Genomic DNA, 25,729 nt, shown 5'->3' on the forward strand with positions numbered 1-25,729 from the left:
TACACCATGACGCTTGTAGATAAATATAGTAGAGATCAAGTTGAAAAAAGTCCACCGTTTATTATAACACACATCTTTCCTATCAACAGCTGGAAGAGCAAGAGGCTGAGGGTCATGTTAGCATAAACACCAAAGTAGTATTCTCGCCGTAAAATCTTCAGTTTGGCGTTATAAAACCTCACATGAACATTGGCACTTTAAAAATATGTGACCGTGAAGACATGTCTAGCCAAATTCTTGGGAAGAGATAAATTAAAATTGGACATGATGTAAATATCGGGCACACTGGCAGCAGCCGAGCCGGGCGGCTCTGCTGGCCATTTCTGTGACGGGAGTGATCAGCTACGCTTCCGCAGGTTTTTTTTCGTGATTAAGTGTCAGCGATATACACAGAGTTCATTGTTTCATGACTGCGAAATTCTCAGAGAAGCTAAAATATTTTAGGGGAGACTTAGTCGAGCAGAAGGAAACAGATGACGACAACGCAACTGCTACGTCAAGAGTATGAAACTTCTTTGCTACACATTGTATCACTGTTACTGGCAGCGCCGTGCACAACCTATCGTTCAGTCTCGCAAAGAGTCAGTCAATCAGGGGTCAATTACTACGTAAACTTTTTAGGAATATAAAATTCGATATCTCCTAACGTTACTAATTATAGAGTTACACATACTCGAGATGTAGTACTTGTATTTATTTATTTATTTATTTATTTACAATCACTTTCGTAAAGCAGCTGAATCGGCGTTCAGTCCTGGTGGATGTAAACACGGCCGTACTTCTCCCTGGGCCCCCGCATCCCCTTGACATGTTTTGGGCAACCTGTCGCAGTCTTGCTGCTGTTCTCGCTCTTGTCAACAGTTGATGATGATACACACGAACGTTTTCTGGTGACAATGGTCATACTGGTACGGCATTGTGATTACATAATCGATGTAGTAACTCCAGGAATTAAAGTCTATCTTACCGTACATCTGGCTTCCAAACCGTGTTTATTCGACACGAAGCACGGCACTCGAAAATGTGCACCGCAGAAAACGCTTGTCTGAATGCCTCTTTTCAGACCCTTTCCTGTAATTTTGGCAAATGCGGCTAATACGGCATCCTAAAATGCAATAAACTGACAATGGCTGCAGTTACTTCAGCCACCAAAAGCGTAAGTTCTCACCATTTTGAAGCCACAGCAGTAAGCATTCGCTATGGCCGAGGTGAACACACTCACTCGTACGTTCAATTAGTTACATCATTTCCGGTGGCAATGCCCGCGAATTCCAAAACCACCCGAATGGCAGCCAATTTCAAAGTCGCACAACATACTGCATTTTTATAATATTTATCCGCGTCGTTTCCTTGGGGTGATGCATTTATTTGATAAAGTAGGGATGGCAAAATCATATAGCATGGCTCATTTTAAGCAAAATTAACTTTGAATTTATGCGGGACATACACTTTTACTAAATTTTCACAAAATTTTACATTAGGGCACAAATTTCAATCATAGGAGAAATACTGGCTTCCATGTTCTTTATTTACATTGACAGGCACATCGAATATCAATGCAAAAATGTTCCAACAAGCCAAAATTAATGTCATTGACAAAGGATGTGGTGAAATGGAATGACCGACTTATGCATCTGATAATAGTTCATGAAAGTCATGGTTGGATTTAGGGCACTAGTGGACTATACAACTCATGATCTAGCTGCAATTTAGAAGCATTTATATTCTCAAATATGAGACTCTATATGTAATCCGCTGCATGCTTTGTTAACAGAAATAGTTGCATGAACTTGGAGCCTTCTAAAAACTAGAAAATATTTTCATTGAATCAATTGCATGAAAACATACAACCTTTTTATGTAATTCACAAGTATTTAAAATCATTCAATATCATGAAGAAACCTAACATAAATAGAAATAAATTTCATTCTAAATTGTTGTTTAATAACATGTTCAAGCTGTTAAGGGAACACACAAGTATTTCCTGTAATGTCTTTGTATAATTTGACACCTGTTTGCTCCAAAGGATAGATAAAATAGAGCCCCTTGGATGGTCATCTAATGACTTGCTGAATATTGAAAGGCCCGGTATAAAGAGCCAGTATTGACTTAATTTTCTTTAGGTAAAAGCAAACTGTGAAATCAACCATACAGTCACAATGTGCCAATATTCTCACTAATAAACTCTAAATACCTGATACTGTTTATTGAGACACTAAAAATTGCATTCAAGACCCGGGCTCAGCTCAAAAAAATAGAAGCAATGGACATACTTTTTCTTCCTAGATTGCGTAATGTAATTAATATCTGAATTATGTTGTGTTACCCCAGCATTTCCTGTTCGGGTTTGTTGGGTAGCTCCTCATCCTAGTCCCTGTTGTTTGCTGCAAAGTGAGAGTTATTTGGCTTGCTGTGAGAACCGTGACAAAACGTGCAGAATCCCTGAAGCAATCGTGACAAAATGCGCACTAACCATAACGGTAGAAGAACATGACAAAACGTGAAAGGACCATGATATTGCCCTGCTTCCCATCCTACTACGGGCAATCTCCAAGTTTTGTAGCGGTCTACTTTGTTCTGTCACATTTCCTTGTGTTCAGCCCTTTTTACTATGACCTACCAGGTTTCTCATCCGTACCGTCACAATTTTAAAATTTGGACGGAAACCATGGCAATCACAGCTAGTCACATTTGCCCATTCCGTCCTTCCACGTTGTCTAACGTCAATCCTATTTTGTCCACGGTAGCCTGAAACAGGACTGCCATGGTCGCCGGGAACATAGTGTGAATATAGCATTATGTATGAAGCCAAATCTCTTGACCAGGATAAATTTGCAGACATCAATTTTCTTCCTAAATCAGACCTAGTCAGTCAGAATGAGTGAGTAAATCCTTTGCTTATATGTCACCTATAGTTCATATATTTGATTCAACATTGGCGCTGGTTATTAAAAGCATTAATATCCGAATATTGTTTTCAGATGGTCAATATAAGCAATTTCATTTACCTTAAAATAACTGAAATTTATGAATCTAAACTTGACCTATTCTTTTTATCTTTGAACTTCCCATGTTATGCATTGCGTATTCAACAAATTAAGTTTAAGTGGCAAAGAATGCTCCCTGACTTTACTTGTGTCATAAGATTAAACTTGCTGCTTAGTATGCAGACACATGAAACATTTAATAAAATAATTGATCATTTTCAGTTTTCCCTGACACATTTTGTCATAACAACAGAACATTCATAACCAGCAGCAATCAGATTCCACAGTCAAGTAGAAAGATTATTGTCAAGTAACTTTAAAGGCGCCCTTCTCAATCCCAGGTTCTCGCATTAGCAAATGTGTCAATAGCCCATTAACAGTTTGTCATTCTTTTGTTTTCCATTGAATATTTCATCAAGTAACTAATATTTATATTAGATAAATCTGATAATTGAGAGGGGGCTTTAAGCGATATTTCATGCTGTACTGGTATTCTATGACAAACAAACAAGCCAGAAAAAGGCAAAAGACATTGGGTGGGGAATAAATTATACAAGTTGTTCACAACTCTCCTTTTAATCATATTTACTAGGTTGATTGTTTTAAAGTCTCCTTATTTGTACTTGTATGAAAATTATTTGTGAGAAATAATAGTATTTTATAAAAATACCTATTATTACGTTCACAAAAATGCACATATTGAACTTCAGTTGCATCGCTTGACTTCATGCAGCCATCAGTATCACACACTGCGTACTATGATGCATAGATGTAATTGTTCCCTAATCGGGTAATTTTTCTTTATTCTTTATATTTCTCCAAGCCTAAATTTGTTTTCTTGCAAAAAACAAAATCCTAATTGAGTCTGCTTTGAAAGTGTTGACTGCTGTTTGAATAATATTAACACTGTGTCAGCAAGTTGCCAATCATTTTGTTTCTTTTGGTAACTTCAGAGAGGAACAGCACTCCCATTCACGTAAGAGGCAAATACTGGATGATTGCATGCTCTATGTACACATACCAATCTTCCACAAAGTTTTAGATAAACAAGTCATCGTTGATGAACAGTCCCCACTTGTGAATGGGTACTTTGATTATACCGGTAAGTCCCTAGAGAGGATAGAGTCTGTTCATTAATTGGGTCTATGATTAAATGTGCCTAAACTGCTGCCCTTACTCTGCGGCAAAACACCTCTCCGAGTCATAACAACATCAAGTACTTGCTCTTGCGTAGCACTGACAGGATGCTTTAGTAGTGTAGACTGTAGATATTTAATAAACCCTGTTCCGAGACTGCTGCAATTACGCCGTTCACACGGTCATATCCGTGACAACGACTTCTCCAAGTGACCTGAAACATGCAGCTCAAAAATGACGTGAATTTGCAACAAATTAATAGTAGTTGTTTTGGGACTACGCACATACATACGTGAACACATGGAGGTAGCGGACAGTACCATATGTTACTTCTCAAACAGGAGCTTGCAGTAAAGAATTTTTCTATCAATAAGGTGTGAAAATAAATCTTTTGCCAGTAAGATTTCTGACATGTTTTCAGAATGGAGTCTCAGAGGTACGAGCTACCATGTTAGGTTTGGATGGGACGGGTTGCACTCACTTGGCGGTATCGTGAAAGGACATGGCTTCAGCAGCAGTCAAAATTTGTGAATTTGGCATCTCCCTTAACGCTTCAAAAGTTTGTAAGATTTTACAGGAATTGCTGAAATCTTTGAGATTCTGGCCAATTTAACCTCAGGCTAAAATAAATTCCCCTGTCACAGCTTTTAAATGTTATTTACAGAAAGTACAAATGAGTCAGGTTCCAGGTATCTAAGACCCCTTATAAACAGGAAGTGAGACTGAATCTGAGACTCTCAAATTGAAGAAGATACTAAATGCGACCTCATTTGAGATTATATCTGAGACTCTCATTCATTACAATAAACAGCAAATGCGACTTGATCTGAGACTATACCTGAGACTCTCAATGACCGTTTAAATGACATGTGTGACTGGCGCTGAGAAGTAGGAATCGAGATACCTTCTAGCTCTTGCAGTTAATCATAGACCCTTAATTGACAAGAACGATCATGGTGTACGGCGTGTCAACATCAACGTACATATGTCTCTATATGCATTACTTTGGCTTTCTTTCCCCTTCATTTCTCATATCTCATATTACAGTAAATTATGGAAAATAAAGGTAAATAAAACAAATACTCTATATGTATAAACGTGACATCGTGACATACTACTCAGTTTTTCGAGTGTGTTACAATGCATGTAGTACTTACTATTCGAACTACGCTATTGCATGATACTGAAGTTCAAGAAAGGTAAGTCAGTTCTTACTTTACAATCAATTTAGCTGGTGTATTTATGTAACTCATTGAGAATATTGATAAAATATGGCGAATAGAACCGATAAATGGGGACTAAGACATGAAACTAGCGAAAATAGAGAGAGAATGAGCCGACGTCAGATGCACACTTCGCGGTATCGGCCGTCGTTCACGCTATACTGTTTATCGAACCATCGACGTCACGTCCGTTTCTAGCTCCATGTGTCCGGTGAGGATATACTTTTACCTTTGACTTTCATGAAGTTTGACATTCATTTGTGAATTTTTTTATTACTTTTTGATTTCACGATGTCGGGCTTGCTTGTAACTCAACATATATTGAAACACTTGCTCGTTTGGCCACAGTCCTGTGGAGGGACCGTGGTTTGGCTCTTGATTTCCATTATTTCGAATTCATATGACGACAAATTTGCAATTTCGTGTCTGTCAAACAGCTTCAGCTGTGTCATCCCCTGTCCTGCAGTCGACAGCTATTATGAATGAACAATTAAAAGCCCGTATTTATATGACACGATATCAATTGTCATTTGAAAAATTGTTTTCATTTCTGTTAGAAACTCCAAGATGATGTTTTGGAAATCGAACGGGAAAGGCCATATTCTCGGTACTCCAATCGATCAGTCCATGAGGTAAATTTCACTTCAATGATCCGCCCATGGATGTAAAAAAATAGACAATCCGCCTCAGTAAATATCTGAAGTTGCTACAGGAAATCTCTCGTCTGTTCACGGGTCTTTTTCGTCTTTCATTTTAGTTTCAAGTTGTTCATAGGGTAAGGAAGCTAGAAATCCAGCAAAACATCACTCTAGGGTCTGTGATCAAAAGCATGAGCGCATTTTGTCATCAGCTGTCAGCAGGTTGTTTCAAACCCGCGACAGGGACTCGGAAACCCGCCATAGTGTCACAGGACGCTAGATCTATATTGTATGTAATTGTGTGCTTTCGTCTGGTCCGTTTCAAGGTTTATTGACTCTGAATAACCTAATCACGGTCGTGACTCCCGTTTTTGACATAACTATATAAATACCCGTCGGGATTGAGTGTTCATGGCGTCCCCTTTCACTTTGACCAGCACTTTGAATCAGTCTGTGGATCGTACGTCCCAGCCCGATCGGTCTCTCGGTCTCTCGCCGATTTTTAAAACCTGGTAAATAAAGTTCTTTGCAGTCAGATATAATATTTCTATTCTCCATTATGTAAAGATGAATGTCTCATTCATATTTTTATTCAGACGAATATATCAAGTTCTTGGTGTTTGGAAATAAGTGTGTTTCAATAATTTCCATTGGGACTTCATTGATGAATTCACTCAGCCATTCGCTCATGATACACAGCACTATACTTCAATGGAGATCGTATCGCTTTTTTAGCAGTGACTTTGATCGTTTTCATTCGACCAAGGAGATAAATAAATGCTGACGAGCACTAACAATGTAAGCTTACAGACCCAGGCCACTTCACATCCTCACTATCGCTTGCACTTTCAAAGTGAGCACGTACACTTCGAGCCCTGACATTCGCTCTCCTAATTTTGGCCCTGTACTTGTCCATTTCTGGTACCAAATTCACTTGCAAATATACATCACAAAGCGAAATGGGAGTCTCAAGTTCAGTCGCAAACGTGATTGCACTTTGACTCTTCTATGAACTGAGAGTCTAAGAATCAGTCACATTCCTTATCATTTGGGGTCGTCATGAGTTTGAAGTAGCAATTATTGGACGATTCAGAGGTCAGAATTAGAGCAAGAATTCCGGTCCATGAGGTTCCGATCAAACATGGGAATGAGTATGGAGTGTCTGGTTTACGGCTGCACCGCCTATTCAGACACTGAGACAGGGGTGTCTGTAAATGTGGTAACTAGCCATAACGATCAGTAAAGACCAGAAATGAGCAGTAACGAGCAATAACGACCTAGAACTAGACAGAACGAGCCAATAACGATCCGTAACGAGCCAAAAAAATTTGATCTGACCCTAAGTTAAACTACAAGTGCAGTTCCCCCAAGCTTAGAAATCACGCCCTCTATGATGTTTGGTATTGCAAAAATTGTGCAACAGTACTCATACAGTAAGCAATAACAAGCTAGAAATAGAAAGTACGAGCCAATAACGAGCAATAATGAGCAAATAAAAATGATCTGTCCATAAATTGAACTACAAATGCACTTCCTGCCTGTCCTTGAAATCCCACCCTCTACGACATGCTTTGTACAATCTCGAAACCTCTGCGGCAGTGCTCAGTAAACACGTGGCGTACGAGTGAAGCCTGATAAACATTTTTCAAATAAAAAGAAAAATTCACATCATTATGTAATGTTGATAAAAAAAGACAGAAAAGTCAGTTCCCAGACAGCTCATAAACTTGAGCGTGCGTAGCATCCGTTTTGCATTCATGAAACCACATTTGCCTGAACTCTGACCTTGCCCGTGATCATGGTAAGGGACTGGAGAGAGATTATGAGGGGAGGGCCCCATTTTAAAAATTAAATCCGGAGTCTGTTGGGCAAACCATTGATAAATTCCCCGACAAAACAAGCGATATTCCTACATTTATATATGTTTGATAGCTGATATTATATTTTATAGAAATTTGGAGGTAAGAAGTGCATGTGTGTGCATGAAATATGATTTGTCTCTAATTTTACTCAAGCTGTTGAGCTACTATATGGCAATCTATGAGAACAGCACGGACTCTTTTTGCGATACAATTCTGACTATGTCTTTGCATTTGTAAATGGTTGTCAAATACAATGTGGTGTTTGGAAGTAAAGATGTGAGATTTAAAAATTGATATGTGAATTTCGGGCGAAAACTACAACCGTACTTCACATGGTAATCCAGAGACAAACTATAAACAATTTTTCCCTTACAAAACCACAGGGGGGAAAATCAGTCCCCTGGGGTTGGGAGGGAGGGTTTTTGTGCAACTGTTTCCTTTATTTGATTTTATTTTGATTATTTCAAAGGATAAGGCTATTCTTTAAAAGGTTCAAGGTATATTTTTGTTTTGAGCACGTCAATTGATGTGCGTCACTTCTTTTCATGGAAACACGTTTGAAGTTCACAATTCACTATTTTTCCTCAGCGTCATGTTGAAAAACATCAGCCCGCCCGTCTTATAATTTCTTTTCTGTCCGTTAGCATGAGTAATCCATTGGGGAAAAGAACTTTGGGGGGGGGGCTCTTATTGCCCCTTATTGGCTCGTTTTCTCTCTTGTTCTGGCCCCTTATTGCTCGTTATTTCTCGTTACTGCTTGTTTCCTGTCGTTATTGACTGTAATAGCTACGCTGCAGCTTATTACTGGTAACGAGCCGCACCATTTCCAAACATGCCGTAGAGGGCAGGATTTCCAGGATTGGCGGGAGCTGCCCTGCAGATTAATGTATGGACAGATCATATTTTTTTTGGCTCGTTATGGCTCGTTATTGGCTCGTTCTGTCTAGTTCTAGGTCGTTATTGCTCGTTACTGCTCGTTTCTGGTCGTTACTAGTCATTATGGTTCGTTACCACATTTACAGACACCCCTGAGACAGGACACTCTTGCCATATACTGAGTACAGTTACCCGACGGAACGCATAATGGCAGAGATATTTGGCCATCGAAATAGTTAGCGTCTAGTTTGAAAGTGTAAAATTTAGCGTCTTTTTTAACTGAAGAATTTACCGACAAGGTTCGGGTAGAAACTACAGACAGATTCAAAGGTCGCATTACGATTTACGATGCATATGGCACTCGACTGGCCGAGTTACGGGTGATGTGATGTTATTACATACTTCACATACGTGTCGGAAAAAACTACTCCCATCCTCCGCATTTTAGTGACACATTTCAACATATTCCCCACGAAAAACATGCATATATTTTTGAAATCGCTTGACTAAACCAAAACAGACTATTAGTAGCATGCTTGACATTGAAACCTCGCGGTGGCGCAGCTTTTGGCGGTGCGATATACTGGCGCAAAATGGGAACGCACTTTGAAATGCGCCGTTGTAGTTTGCCTGTGCACTTCGCTGATTTAAGACCACTTACATAGCTCCTGAGACTGTATGTTGATATTCAGATGACCATCTAGGGGTATATACATTTGGGAACTGGGGCCAGAACTTGGTATGATCGAGACTCCTGTGCGCTAAGGCTGTGGGTCGGTGTGTCATTTGTAATGGATTGGTATCAGCAGAATGTAGAATGGATGATTCTGTGGAACTAGAGGCATTACATGTCAAAAAGCGAGTAAGCTGTTGACACTCGAAGGCTGAACTGGAGGAGACAAGTCGGGGATCGCTGCTTTATGACTAGTCGGATTGTCATTAGCCTGAAAGCTAATACAGTTGCACAGAAAGGGTAACTCTGTGGCAAGACTTAGGCATGTGCGATGTTGTCGGTTGAAATGGTAGGCAAGTCTCTGCAAGACTAGTGTCCTCGTCAGACAGAGGATGACAACAGTCCTCCTCTGATAGAGACCGGAAACGTGAAAATATATGCATCAAGCGCTGAATGATCAGAACTGTTCATCATTTGGAACCTCCCACTGATGCTTAATGAAAGTCTATGCAGAAAACAATGCTGATCAGGATAAGTAAGTACTGGTACAGTCAGTCTTTGTCCCGTTGAGGCTTGTGAGGGCAAGTATCAGCTGGGTGGTTGGCTTGTACCTTCCGTATGAATAGACATTGATGGCAGATATGATGTTCAGTTTCCCCTGTGGGTTAGGATGGTCCATAATATGTTTGCATTTACCTACTTGGTAGTCTGCGCAGTATCTGACCTTGCCCTTATTGTTGGTGTTTCCAGACATCTTACCTTGAGACAAGAATAGTCCGAGATCCATGTAACTTGCCCCCTTTCTATGGCTTGCAGGACTTTGTGGTGAAATTGTCTCACTTTAGGCCAGGAGTAAATTTCGGTGAGATGAAGGTGATCTATTAGGCGCTCTGCTCTATACTATCTGTGACTTTCTGGCTCTTCATGGAAAATGATAGACAACTCACCATGCACAAGGGGCAGAAGTAATAGTTTTGAAAAATCATGAGGTCATCTAGACTCCCAGCACTGGGCGTGGATGTGAACTCGTGGGGCCATGACACCATACACAACACTTGATCAGCTGCCTTCCTCGAAGCACCCGATTTTGGCTTTTTCTTTTTTATCTTTACTGCGAATGCCTTGTAATCTAAGTGCCTATACCTCTTTGCTTTGTGTCTCTGGTCGTTGTCTTCAATTCACTTGACTCAGAGTCGGACATGGAAAAGCTGGATGTTGATGAGACAACACCAAGATTTTTCCTTCTTTACAGCAGCCAACACCTTGTCACTCTTTTTCACTGAACTGATTGAGGTCTGAGAAGTCGTATGTGCAATTTTCAAGTCTGTTAGCTTCTGGTTCAGATCGGAATTCCGTGCCATGGCTGCCTCAAGTTCAAGTGTCAAAACCAATTGATCGTTTTCTTTCTTGATGGAGTCAAACAGCAGGGACCTGTTGTCAATACTGGCTGAGGGAGTACTATCAGAAGACCATGATTGCATTATTTTCTTTGTTTCAGGTAGAGCTAAAAAGATGGATCATCAGCACATTTGGAACTGGCTGCATTGACGTTGGTCTTCTTTTCACCCTTGGTCCTCTCTCAGGCTTCACTAACTAGAGGCTGTCTGCCATCTAAGTGGGCGATGACCAGAAGTAGAAAGAATATTACTCACATTAATGGTACAACCTTGACCAGTGGGGCTTTTATGTTCATTCACGGATACTTTACAAATGCTGCAAAGTCTCTTCGGTTGGCAGAACATCGATAAAAAGACGTCAAAAACAATTAGTGAAATAATATACTGCCATGAATGAGCAGACTGAGCAAAACGTGGGAAGGATCAGAGACAGGTTTAGGCAGAGGTTCACCAAAGACAGCGCTAAACTGACCCCGGTCCCTGAAAAAGACTGTCATATTATACAAAATTACCAAAGTCAATTTATTACACAATGCCTGTTAAAATGCATGGCAAACATCATGCATACCATTTGTCTTCATTGTTAGCCTTTCAATTCAGTCAATCTGATGTTATACTGCCCCGATGTTTTGAATACTTTCAAGTGTACTAAAACGCTACCTGTCAAGTCATAAGCTTTTCGATCAGGTCTTTCCAACAGCTATTATGTAAAATTGTGTTTTGTGTCAAGGACAAGTTTACAAATTCCTATAGGCACTAACTTTGCTCCCTTACTTGCTGACTTATTTCTGTTCTCATACGAGGCAGAATTTATCCAGAACCTTATCAAGCAGAAAAAGGTCTCTGTAGCTCGTACTTTCAACCTTACATTTAGATACATAGACGATGTTATTTCATTGAATAACTCTGAATTCAGTAAATGTCTCGCTATGATTTATCCTCCAGAATTGGAGATTAAAGAAACTACAGAAACGGCCTCTTCTGCTTCATATCTGGACATTTTACTCGAATTTGACTCTAATGGTCACCTTTCTACTAGGCTATATGACAAGAGAGATGATTTCATACTTAGTATAACCAATTTTACACACCTCATCAGTAATATTCCGCTCTCACCGGCTTATGGGTTATACATTTCCCAGCTTATTCGATATGGAAGAGCATGCAGTTCATATGGTGATTTTGTAGAGAGACATGGCCATCTTTCTTACAAACTGTTAAATCAAGGTTACAAAAGAGCAAGACTTGTCTCTACGTTCAAATGCTTTTTTGGCAAGTATCGCAAGCTGGTAGATAAATACAATCTCTCTCTTTGACAAATGATCACTGATGGCATCGGTGACATGGGGCCTTAGTTAGTGATTACTACCTATCTGACTTACAGATTGATATATGGCGGGTGCCACATGTGGGGCAGGATGCGCTTACTATTTTCGTGATTTAAAACATAGTGTAAGTGCACAAGATTATTTGTGTATATAATTTTAAGTGTGCAGGCATTATAGAAACAAATTGATGCCACCTAGCACTATCAGCTGTTTACTTCTCTTTGGAACTTAAAATTACACAGGAAGTGTCACACAAAATGTTGTCAGATTTAACATAAATTTATATTCACAAGTAAAACAAAATATCCTACATCATCAAAGCTATTCAATTTTAATGCATCTTTATGTGGATTAACATACTTTCATAAGGTGTAACATACTTTCACAATAGTTTACCATTTTAGCAAATCTTACAAGTCAAACTCATATTTGTATTTTACTTTCAATGCACAAATGGTAGAACATCACGAAGTTGTAATGCAAAAAGTATCAAAGCAATCAAATTCGAAAAAAATCTGTTTATTTTTCAAAGGACTATGTGCATTGTACTAGTGACACACTTACAATGATACCGTATGTCATTCACTGCTGATCAACCTGTTATGTAACGCATCATTTTCCGTGTTGCTGTTGGTCTTTTGAATGTTCTATAACTTAAAGCTCTTCTAGTTACAAGATACACTACTATGAACAGTTTTTGCATGGATGCTTAAAAACAGTGTTAAAATTTACAAGCTTTATGGTTAAGCTCAAGCACCATGCATGAATTACTGACTGAACAGCATATAATGGGCTAAAGACGACAACTATTGCAACAGTCCACATGTGATTGCAGTTATATATAGAACAAATGTGTTAGAATTGTCTGTACATTGTATCATTAATGCAACAGGGGCTTAATGAATCATAAAATTAGGTACACTTACATTTCTATCTCTGTGTGTACATGTTTTATACAATTGTTCACTATGTAACTAGATATTGACTCTAAGACTAATGCTAATTTTGTTTCCTTTGGCCAACTCTATTATAATTTTGTAGCAATTTGTAATTTGTGGTGCCTGAGCTGCAGCGCATTGTAATAGAAGATGCACTGAACCATGCACACAATTATTCATAAAACCATTCACATAAACTTCAAAAGAAATGTTGTAAGGAAGTCCAAACATTAAGTTTACACAGTGAGCAGAGTAGAGTAGAGCAGAACTGTGATCTTTAGGGAATAACTTTTTGTTTTAGTTCAAATTCTGTTTCTTAGGAAGCCTTTGCCAATTGCTTTGCAACTGATTAGGTTCTCTGAATGATTCTACAGAAATTATATGAAAATCATTCAAACATTAACAAGCAATGAGGTATTTTAAAGAAACTCTAAGAAAATATGGCTTATTACTTTGCCTACTCTTTATTTGAATATTTCAATATGGTAACCTGACATGTACACACAGCTATGACAATATTTTTACTTTTAATACACACTGAGATACAGTATGGCCTGTTTTGTACCAATCTCTACAATACTTTACATCAAACATGCTAAAAGTTATTGTTTATGGTCTACAAGAACTTTGAAATCCATGTGTAATATTGGTCAACTAGAATATTGACATTACCGTAAAATTCCCAATTGAAGCCGCGGCTTGTATTAGAAACATTTTTGAGGGACCCCTGGGATCACGCACTGAAGTCCCGGTGCGGCTTCAATTACGTACATTTCCTGTGTTTCGATATTTTTCTCAATGCTCACCAAGCATTGCAGGGGCAATCGCTATTGTTATGCAAATTAGTACCAATGAATTTTGCGTGAATAAATTACCTGCATAAAAAGCCCCTACCCTGGTGTAACTCCAAAAGAGAAAAGTTACGAGAGTGTATTTGGTAGTTAAACTTGGTAAAATTCATTTTAGATAATAAGGAAACTATTAAAAGATGTTAAAACAATGGGAAACTGGAGTTCCCTTGACAGCATCGTAAGGAAAATGACACGTTTTTCCAGTACTTTCTTGATTCTCTGACCCTGCTGACCCCCGTCCCCTAAATAGAATAGTCTCACTAAGGTCGGCCATGTTGACCTGAGCAGCATGCATGATGTCTTTGTTTCAAGTTTAGGGGTTTTTGGACGCTAAAATTTCACAAAAATGTCACTTAGGTATTCAGAGATTGTACAGTCAATTTCTTTGGACGTGTAAGTCGATTTGAAAGCGATAGAAGATCAAATGGTGTTGAAAAAATCGTGCATAAAATTAGCATAAATTAAGCGTCCATGGCAGATGGGTCCCCTTGATTTACAGCTGTCTTGTGTTGCCGAACCGGTGGCTCATACTCGGATAGTGCAATAAAGGCAAGTGAATGACCTTTGGTAACTTTACTGGCATGTTTTTGTGAACTGTTTTGTGGTCAAATTTTATTTTCTCATGATCAAAAACGGAACGTGTACAAGCTTATATGCACCCACCATGGTCATTCAGCAGCCACAGTACAGTATAGGCAGTTCATTATGTCAATATGATGCAGGTGGTGTTGTTGTACATCAGGCATCGGTAAGGGTACGTGGGTATTGAATGAAAACTACGTATTTGAAACATGGTATCTCAATCTCTCAACTATTTTAACTTGTACACAAACACCGTTGCTTCAAAATTGTTGCATCAGGTAATTGACTATGGCGGTGTTTACCACACTGACAAAAACTTCGGCCGTGTTCAAACATACACACAAACGTGCCGATACATGGGCATTGTTTGTACTTTTGTTACTATAATGACAAAATGCACAATGGTGGTAGTGTTAAAAAGGAACTTTTTATTGGGTATTTTTTCTGTAAGAAAGACACCTGTCAATCATTAGCACAAGTCAATGACGCGACGCAAGCCAGCTGGTGTGAATTTCAGCATGCATTGTTTCACAATGGGCTCAGAGAAGGGGTGCGGCTTCTATTATGGTACAATTCAAAAACCCCAAATGGGCAAACAATGAGCCAAGACAATGTTTCAAAGTCAGGGGCGGCTTCAATTAGAGGTGCGGCCTCAATTGGGAATTTTACGGTAGTTAAGTGGCACTCTTTTTCTTTGAATGATTCCACAGAATTATCCGAAAATCATTCAACATGATCTAGCAATGAGGTATTTTAAAGAAACTCTAAGAAAATACAGCTTATTACTTTGCCTACTCTTTTATTTGTATATTTCAATTTGGTAACCTGACATGTACACACAGCTATGACAATATTATTACTTTTAAGACACACTGAGACACAGTATGGCCTGTTTTGTATCAAGCTCGCTGTTACAATACTTGATATCAAACATGGTAAAAGTGATCTTTTATGGTATACAAGAACTTTGAAGTCTATTTCACACCTAGTGTAATATTGGTTTGCTAAAAGATTGTCATTAGTTCACTGGCTTTATTTTCCTTTGAATGTTTATATGTAAAGTACCAGAAATTCACAATTTGCACATTTCAAACTCTATGCCATATTTCTCGACAACCTGATTTAGTTGTAAAATGTACAAAAAATAAGAGACAGAAAAATTGAAAGGGTTCTTTTTAAAGGTAACCATTTTTGTACACTACACAAAAGGCAATCATGTTGCTGGGATGCAGCCATATTTGTTGTATAGTTATTGTTGGATCATTGAGTTTGCAAGATCTCACAACAATGCTAGCATTTATTTATGTTGTCGAATTGTTCTTCTTTTTTGGTAAAAATGCTGTTCCAAAAGTACCAATTGCCAGTCTGAGAACTTTGAAACTTCTAGTTCCGTAGATATACTGTTCAAAATAATAATAAAATAATTAATATACGCTAGCATTATTTTGATAATATTGTTGTTATTTTGTCAATAAATAGTTTCATGTACTGCATTACTACTGTCTGGCATCATTTTTATGGAAAATCTGTACGGGTGTCACTGGCTAATAATTTAAATGTTCGTTTAAGGTTCCCATGATGTACTGATGTACTTCAGGTTCCCATAATGTACTGATATTAGAATTTCAGAAGCTCCATGCAATATGCTGTGTTGGTTTCAATATTATGCTATGTTTATTAGTGAACAATAGTAAATATACTTTAACAAGTTCATCACAGATTAAGATAAGATCTAAAAGAATACATGAATCTATCATTTTATCATAATAAATGCACAGCAGCCGACTGTACTATATTTTCCCATCTTAAGATCAATTGCAAGTAAGAATTTCGAAGCATATGCTCTGGACAGATAAATTAAAAATCAATTACGTACCGATAAATGACAATATTAGATCACAAAACAACTGACATGCAGTTTCTATGCCTTGGCAAAGGATAAAATGAGAATCAAGACCAGGAACATTAAGACACTGCTATCTTGTGATATAGATCTACAGTAATATTGCTTTGATACAACCAACAACTTGTGAGTCCATGCATAAATTGAGCATTACGATGCAGATTGACACATCAACTCATATTCCAAATGCTTAACCAGTGATATTTGAAGATATTTTCCATTTACACTAAATAACTGCAATATTATGCCGTTTGTGTTGAATGTAGAAGATCTTCTTCATGTGCAATTCTTTGACACACCTTTACCAATGATCTTACAGCTTATCTGAAAATACAGTGGTTTCTTTCCACAGACAATAGAAATGAAAATTGTCTGGTTCTCTCTACTGCACATTCTTTGACTCTGAGAAGGCCATAATTTATCAACAAAAATAATAGAAAAATGACAAACTTTGTGATAGTTCATGTGTTACTTCAACTTTAATTATTTGGATATAGTAAATCATACTCTATTTGAGACCCTAGGTAACGTTATCCCAATCCCGCGTATTTGAAAAAATATATCCTAAAGGTCAGCATGTAAACAAATTGGCAAACAATTGAAGTGCACACTTATGTCTTTCTGCTGAAGGAGATAGTTACACTTACCTTTGTGAGAGCTTCTATGTTTGCCTTAGCACCAATGAGAATCTCTGCAACATCTTTATGGCCATTTTGGGCAGCATAGTGCAGTGAAGTAAAACCTTCCTGAAGAGTGAAATATGAAAACCATAAAGTACAGGCATGTGTATATAAATAAATTCAGAACCCATCAATTAGATAAATAATATATATCCATTGAAAATATTACTGGCATTATTGGTAGATCTGAAGGACAAAAATTCTCACAAATGAAATACATAGCATGACTATATAAGAACTAGTCTTTTTTGAACTCTTTATAAAATGTAATGTTACTTGAGTAGGCACAATTCCCTTGTGCAATAAATGATATGCTCTCACATTGTGATTATTTTTTATTCAAGAACATTTCTATCTGTTGAAAAAAATAATTGGAAAACGAAATGAAGATACAAAGCAACTCATTTCCCTTCAGCCAGGAAAAAACAGCCAACAAATATTTTCTTGATGAGTCGGGAGAGATAGCAAAAATACACATTTTGATGGATCAAGACGGCAAACAAGTTTATTTTGTTGAACTGGTATCTTAAAAGATATTTTGCGTCAAGGATACTTTATCTTCCTTATATGGGTATTACTTTAGTTTGGATTGCTATGCACTTTGCTAGTATCAAACATTTAATTTTTGAACAAACCATTATCAGATTGAACCATTTCACTGCTGTTTTATCATAGTGGTAGGTGGAAAGATGACAGTATGTTTACTGTTCTACACAGAATGTTCATAATCTGTCGTCATTCGAATGCTGAGAAAATGAAGTTCAGCCAGGGTTATTGTAATCTTTTCACAAACATTATTCATTATCAATGTTAGATGGGACTTTGCTTTCTAAATAATATTATCAGAAGCAAACAAAAGTAGTTTGAATTGTTTTTATTAAATTATCAAATATGCAAAATAGGCAATGTTACATTCTTAAAATATTAGGAAAGCACTCGTCATAGTTCAGCCAACTTTCTAGCTTGATATTCGAAAATAGTGATAAAATAGTACAACAAAAGACCCTCATTTGTCTCTTTGTATGGGAATGAAAATTATAAAAATGTAGGCGAAAACAAGTCATTGACAAATGACATAGTTCCCACTTGTAATAGAAGTGTTAGTCTTGATTTGGAAGGGAAATGTGGTCATTAAGAAGTATCACTGGAGTGCATATGTTGAGATCTATGGGCACATAGGTCTATGTCATTGTTCCCAATTTGAAACACATGAGGCATGTCTAAGTTATGGTTCTAAATCGGGAAAAAAGATCAGACCTCTAGCAGTATTGGCCAGCCAAGAAATACATATGCGCATTATAAATGAGGTACAAGATGTGACATCTTAAGGTCTAATATCCTATCAAAATTGGAGGGTATAGAACTTGTGGTTACTGAGTTATGGACAAATATGTATATTTGAGGTCAAAGGTCACCGAGGTCACGTGACATTTTGTCAAAAAAAATTGTATTGCTAAGTTATCCCTATATACCAAAAATCAGACCTCTAGCTCTATTGGCTCGCTCAAAATTAGATATGTGCATAATTAATGAGGTACAATATGTGGTGTCATAAGGTGTCCCATCATACCATACATGAAGGGTGGTAGCACTTGTGGTTACTGAGTTATGGACAAATATGTATATTTGAGGTCAAAGATCACTGAGGTCACGTGACATGTTGTCAAAAAAATTGTATTGCTAAGTTATCCCTTTATACCAAAAATCAGACCTCTAGCTCTATTGGCTCAGAATTAGGTATGTGCATAATTAATGAAGTACAATATGTGGTGTCATAAGGTGTCCCATCATACCATACATGAAGGGTGGTAGCACTTGTGGTTACTGAGTTATGGACAAATATGTATATTTGAGGTCAAAGATCACTGAGGTCACGTGACATGTTGTCAAAAAAATTGCATTGCTAAGTTATCCCTTTAAACCAAAAATCAGACCTCTAGCTCTATTGGCTCAGAATTAGGTATGTGCATAATAAATGAAGTACAATATGTGGTGTCATAAGGTGTCCCATCATACCATACATGAAGGGTGTAGCACTTGTGGTTACTGAGTTATGGACAAATATGTATATTTGAGGTCAAAGGCCACCGAGGTCACGTGACATTTTGTCAAAAAAATTGTATTGCTAAGTTATCCCTATATACCAAAAATCAGACCTCTAGCTCTATTGGCTCGCTCAAAATTAGATATGTACATAATTAATGACGTACAATATGTGGCGTCATAAGGTGTCCCATCATACCATACATGAAGGGTGTAGCACTTGTGGTTACTGAGTTATGGACAAATATGTATATTTGAGGTCAAAGGTCACCGAGGTCACGTGACATTTTGTCAAAAAAATTGTATTGCTAAGTTATCCCTATATACCAAAAATCAGACCTCTAGCTCTATTGGCTCGCTCAAAATTAGGTATGCGCATAATTAATGAGGTACAATATGTGGCGTCATAAGGTGTCCCATCATACCATACATGAAGGGTGTAGCACTTGTGGTTACTGAGTTATGGACAAATATGTATATTTGAGGTCAAAGGTCACCGAGGTCACGTGACATTTTGTCAAAAAAATTGTATTGCTAAGTTATCCCTATATACCAAAAATCAGACCTCTAGCTCTATTGGCTCGCTCAAAATTAGGTATGCGCATAATTAATGAGGTACAATATGTGGCGTCATAAGGTGTCCCATCATACCATATATGAAGGGTGGTAGCACTTGTGGTTACTGAGTTATGGACAAATATGTATATTTGAGGTCAAAGGTCATCAAGGTCACATGACATTTTGTCAAAATATCTGAGATATCTGTGTGAACGGATGGACTCACGGATGGACGAACAGACGGACATGACCCAATCTATAAGCCCACTGGACTTCATCCGTGGGGACTTAAAATTGTGTCACTGCATCCTTTTTGCAATATGAATACGATGAGAAACTAAATTTTTATTTTTCGTGGCCTTATACATGGGAGTCTATGGAGATCTGCCTTATACATGGGAGTCTATGGACGTGTAAACTAAAAATATGCAAATTTCACCACGATTTGTCCAAATTTGGGAAAGGTCACTCCTATGCATTTCCATACCAAGTTTCAAATCAATCGGACTTGTGGTTTCAGAGAAGAAGATTTTTTGACCAAAATGGGAGAAAATTACAAAAAAAATCATGAAAAATAGCAAGTCCAAGATACTAACCCAAGATGTGCACAATCATTTCATGTCAGCCTAGAGTACTTACATGCTAATTTTTCATGTAATCTGCTCAGTGGCTATTGAGTTTTTTCAATTTTGACTGTTTTTACATTTTTCATTCAATTTGCATATTTTTGGCAATGACAACTTCATTTGAAAAAATCTCATCTACAGCCCATCATCCATGTACACACCAAATATCAAGATGAAATTTACAGCGGTTTTGGAGTTTTTGATGTTGACGGACAGACATACAGACATACAGACATTTCCCTAGCCTATAAGAATAGCTTCCATTTTCAACCATATTACCTCCCAATTGCCATATATGTATGGCAAATTGGAGCTAAAAATTAACCTCAACAGATCAAAAGTTTTCAAATTTTGAAATGTGCATAAATGTTCGTGCTTTCAATGTTTGTTATATATATATTACAAGCTAAAGAAAACACAACATTCGGTACGTACAGTCTCACTTGACCATCGATATCGCCAATAAAATCTCGCCTTCAGAAGACATGGATTGAGGTGATGATTTTGTCAACGTTTTTCATAAGATGCAGGATTGTTTGATTGCCAAAATAGCCAACTTTGAGATATTAGGGCAGCTATTCAGCTATGAGGGTTTGTAGCATCAACACTCAGAATATTAGCAGCTATTCTGCTATTATGCAATAGTTGGATTACCAAAATAGCTTAACTTTGAGATATTTAGTTGCTATTCAGTTACTAAGGTTTACAGCAATTAATCAAGTGATAATTGACAGCTATCCAGCAATTAAGTTCTGGACCTCATGATGGAAACATATAACTGCCTTGGGGGTGTTGAGCAGCTATTGACGTATTCTGCTTTGATACTAAATCCCTGGCTATTCAGCCATTCAAGCTAATAGCCATTTTTAGCTGCTAATAGCCAGTGTTAGCCGGCTATTAGCTGGCTATCAGCTATTTTAATAGCAATTTTATTCATGCACAAACAGCATCTTTTCATATTAATTTTCACCTTGGCTGTAAACTCATACTATCATCATTCACACTTGCAAACGCCGATGAGGTAACATATAGTTTGCAACTGTATTTTCTGATATTTTAAATACATTTGGAAATTACATTCTTTTTCTAAATCAAGAAGTCTTGTAAAGCGACACTAGTTTTATTATACCTTTGTTATTTACAGCAAGGACTCCAATGGCTGATCTGTGTAATCTCACAACTGCTTTTCCATGTTACACATGAATTTACTGGTCACGGTTCAATGTCTGATTTCGTACCTTGTATACAGTCATTTATGTTTATCCCCCGGGATTAGAAGCTATTAATAAAGTGGGCAATAAACATTGCCAATTTTCATGTACACTGTGATCTTTTGACTTGAATCTAACATGGTTCCTCTTGACAGACCGTGATAATCCTTTGGTAACAACTTAAAAACCAGAATATTAAAATAATTACCATGATACCCTATTCATCTGTTAAACACCATCTGTAATGCACAGTGTAATACACAAAGCAATGAGATATTTCTAAAGCACGCCACCTGACATTTGCTATTACTTTCTCGGTTCTACCCATATTCTCGCACATCATATATGTGACCTGCATAGCTCTAGGATGATGGTTATTTTTCCAAACGCTTGTGGTAACTTCCCATGTAAGTACTTGTCAGTTATTTCTTCCACAAACAGTTTTTATTTTCAGCCATCGAAAGACATGAATATTTGCATATTTACAACTCCCTGTCAGGTATTTAATCAAGCCTCTGCATGAATGTCCTCACATGTAATGCCTTGAAACCTTTCAAACAGAAGTAATGACATGCAACCTTTACAAACAGAGACTATTTGACTATAACTACTCTACAGCCCTGTGATTTTACCTCATTTATCCAGTTACCTTATTAATCCAGTTATTAATCCAGTTTAACTTTCCCCAATTTTTTTTTCGGGGGGGGGGGTGTCACTCAAAATTTCTGTAGCAGAGGGGGGTTACTAAAACACGTCATGGTTGGCAAGGGGTTACTCGAAATTTTTGAGTTTCAAAAGCAATTCCTCCGACCCCCCCTAGGCCGTAAATAACGACGGCTCCCTTAGTTTGATACGTTCAGAACTGTAATAAAGTGAAAGCGGCTCCACGCATCACCTACACTATTTTTTCGTTCTCTGTGTTCATGTTTTATTTTGTGCATTTGGCTATTGGTGTAGATATAAGCCATGACGAGACGTAGTCGTAATCTGGCTGTTGCATGACAGTGTGATCCTTCGACACCACGTTTCAAACCCAGTGTGTGGTTTCTTCCTCGGCCGCTTTTTTGATATTTTCTCTCCTTGGATTTTTGTTTCACTGTTTGTGGCTTAATCATTGTCAGTGATTTGTTCATCCAGTAAGGAGGCTAGAATATTTATTTTTGAGTCAACTGATTGTGTTTCATTTTGTTCCGTCTTTTCTGTAAGATTGTGTACTTTTGCATTTATGAGTGTATCGCCAATGTTTGGTTTCTTTTTGTATGCGATGATCGGTTTCATTGTGAATAAAATATTTAGTGTTTGGTCTTTTTCTATTTCTTCCCAGTTCTTCAGGAGTGCTTGTTTGATGTCTTTTGTTTTCATATGTGGACTATATGTGGTAGAAAAATATCACTTCATTAGTGTTGTCGTCGTGTGTTTTTTTTGTGTTTAAATGTGTTCTCCTGCATGTTGTGTAATTTGTTTCCGCATTGATGTTCGATATTCCTTGTTTTGAATATCCTAGTTGTAGTAATTTTTCATTAAATGTTTTGACTTTGTTGTTAAAGTCCCCTTCGTTGTTACATGTCCTTATGTACCTTAATGTTTCGCATTTGATCAGGCCCTTGAAGGTTGATTTTGGATGACATGATTTTCTGTGTAAGAACTGGAATGTATCTGCTGGTTTTGTGTGCGTTCTAGTGTCTAGTATGTTTTCGTTGTTGTATCGTTGACCTTTGTAAATGACTAGGTCAAGATATGTTATTTCGTGTGAAGAACTTTCATATGAAAATTTGAAAGTAGGATGCATTTTGTTAATTACTGTTATGAATTCGTGGAGTTCGTGCTCTGTTCCAATGAAGATTAGGAAAATATCGTCTCTGAATCTACACCATAGTGATATTTTTGTTGTGTGTTCACGTATGATTTTCAGTTCTAATTCGTGAAACGTGATGTCGGCAAATCTCGGGTGACGATGGCGATCCCATTGCACACCCACATGTTTGTTTGTAGAATTCATTGTTAAATTCGAATGTGTTGTTTTTCAGAATAATGTTTAGCATAGCTAACAGGTATTCTGTTGGTGTTTCTACTGGGATTGACAGACGGCCGATTACCGAGGATCTGAGACAGTTCTTTGAAGAAAGGCATCGATATTCTGCCTCTGCCACTCCGTCTGTTGCTGTTGACAACTTCTTTGTATTTTAGCTTCAGTGCCTTGAGCTTGGGATGGCACTGATCTGCTGTACGGTTTAACCTCTCTGCAGAGCCTTTTCTGTATTTGTTTTTGTACACGAGGTTGTAGCTACACGTTCCCTTTAGCATTCTTTGAATGCTTTCGTTTGCCCAGACTGAGATCAGCAAACTTATTTCGTCGTCTGACCAGTTATTTCCACGAGATGTAGAGCTGTGTTCGGCAGCCATGACCAAAGTGAATATTGTATGTTGGTTGTTGTTTGTTTATGTTACAAATACCTGTCGCGTGAGGGCATTTAAAACCGCCTCTGAAGCGGCTCGGTCCGTCCACACAGCGTTTTGCGGATATGTTGTTTTTCTTGAATGTATCAAGTCTTCTTCATGTGCAATTCTTGGAGACATCTTTACCAATGCTCTAACAGCTTATCTGAAAATGAAGTGGTTTCTTTCCACAGACAATAGAAATGAAAATTGTCTGGTTCTATCAACCACACATCTTTTGACTCTGAGAAGGCCATAGAAAAATGACAAAATTTGTGATAGAAGTTGTGACTTATTTGGATATAGTTTAACACTGCGGCGACTGCTTCCTTTCTACTAAGGTTTGCACGACCCCGCTCAGCCGTCGGATCGCGCGAACATCTGGTTTTTATCAATAACCAGACGATCTGTTTCTCTCGAGAATGATGCATGAAATATTGGGCAAAGTGAGAAAATACCTCAATGTGTAGCAACCTGGGGTGTTCGTTATTTACATATCAAAGAAAAAATGCATTTCATGAATTTATTATCTGAATAGAATCATGAAATACATATGAAAAAGAAGTGCGAGTGAATGTTATTTGTCATTGGCGTTGTTTACTGTTTCTCTGCCTGCGAAACATGCGTCCGTTTGTGTGACCTCAAAGTGTTTATACTGTACACAAACACTAGAAATTTTAGACGGCACATCTGTTGCCGCTGACGTCAAACATTGGTTCGTAAAGCTCATGTCTTTCTCTTGCTTGTATATTACAGGCAGTGAGAAACCACTATGCAACAAGAAATAGAGCGTAGACAGGAATACTACGAAACGAGTATTGCCGGTGGTACCGTGAACAGACCATACACAGACCTACGAACTGGTAATTTCGATCTTTTACCGGAGTTCATTGGTCCAGAGCCGGGGCTTATCAACCGCTGCCAGACGATGCTTTTGAAGTCGAATGGTTTTTGCAAATATTCGACGAGGATCTGATAAGATTCATTACCCGATGCAGTAATCGTTACGCTAGACAGACGAGAAGGGCAAATGCCAGGGAACGGCAAAGATCGGCCTGGACACCGACGACAGTTGTCGAAATGAGAGCATTCATTGGAGTGATGGTGCTGTTCAGAATTTGCTGGCAGCCTGAAATCCAGCTGTATTGGTCGGACCATGTTTGCTTCGGTCATACTTTCGTCAAGAGAACTTTTTCCCGTGATCGCTTCAAGCTACAGATGTGATATTTATACTACAGCACACAGCCCTACTGTGCTCGTAACACAGCCGTGTATACAGCCCAAAAAAATAAGTGAGAAACGGGATAGGATGTTGAAAGTACGAAATGTCATTGATCGAGAGAATGCAAAAAGCCGAATGCACTGGAGCCCGATGTGCGAACTGGCAATCGACGAAGGAGTCATCCCCTACCGAGGCCGCACAAAGAATGTTCTCTACAATCCAGCAAAACCGCACAAATATGGAATGAGAGTTTACACTCTCAGTGAGTCCGCCATGGGTTACGTTTTCAACGATGAAGTCCATCAACCTGTCGCTGATAACTGTCATCACCGCTTGATCCCGATGCTGCAGACGACCCCCTGAGTTTTCAGGGGAAATAGACCTGGGAAAGTTGTTTCCCGGCTGATTCGACCTTACTATGAGTTAGGACATCATGTCATTATTGACTCATATTACACTTCTTCCGTGTTGTTTGATCATCTCAACGTGCATAATATTGCTGCCACGGGAACCTGCAGAATGTACACCTTAGGCTTACCCGATGAAGTGAAGAATGCC

The 25,729-nt window shown here is 38.1% G+C and overlaps 1 long non-coding RNA gene across 1 annotated transcript in view; it reads right to left on the reverse strand.

Moving 5' to 3' along the window:
* Window positions 1-17,135, reverse strand: part of LOC139128415 (uncharacterized) — a 93,365-nt gene extending 76,230 nt beyond the window's left edge. The window contains exon 1 of the long non-coding RNA XR_011551293.1: window positions 17,043-17,135. This is a non-coding gene — a long non-coding RNA (uncharacterized lncRNA). The remainder of the gene's footprint in view (window positions 1-17,042) is intronic.
* Between the last annotated feature and the right edge of the window lie 8,594 nt (window positions 17,136-25,729).

The sequence above is a fragment of the Ptychodera flava genome, unplaced genomic scaffold (assembly GCF_041260155.1).
Source record: "Ptychodera flava strain L36383 unplaced genomic scaffold, AS_Pfla_20210202 Scaffold_52__1_contigs__length_894533_pilon, whole genome shotgun sequence".
Taxonomy (NCBI): Eukaryota; Metazoa; Hemichordata; class Enteropneusta; family Ptychoderidae; genus Ptychodera; species Ptychodera flava.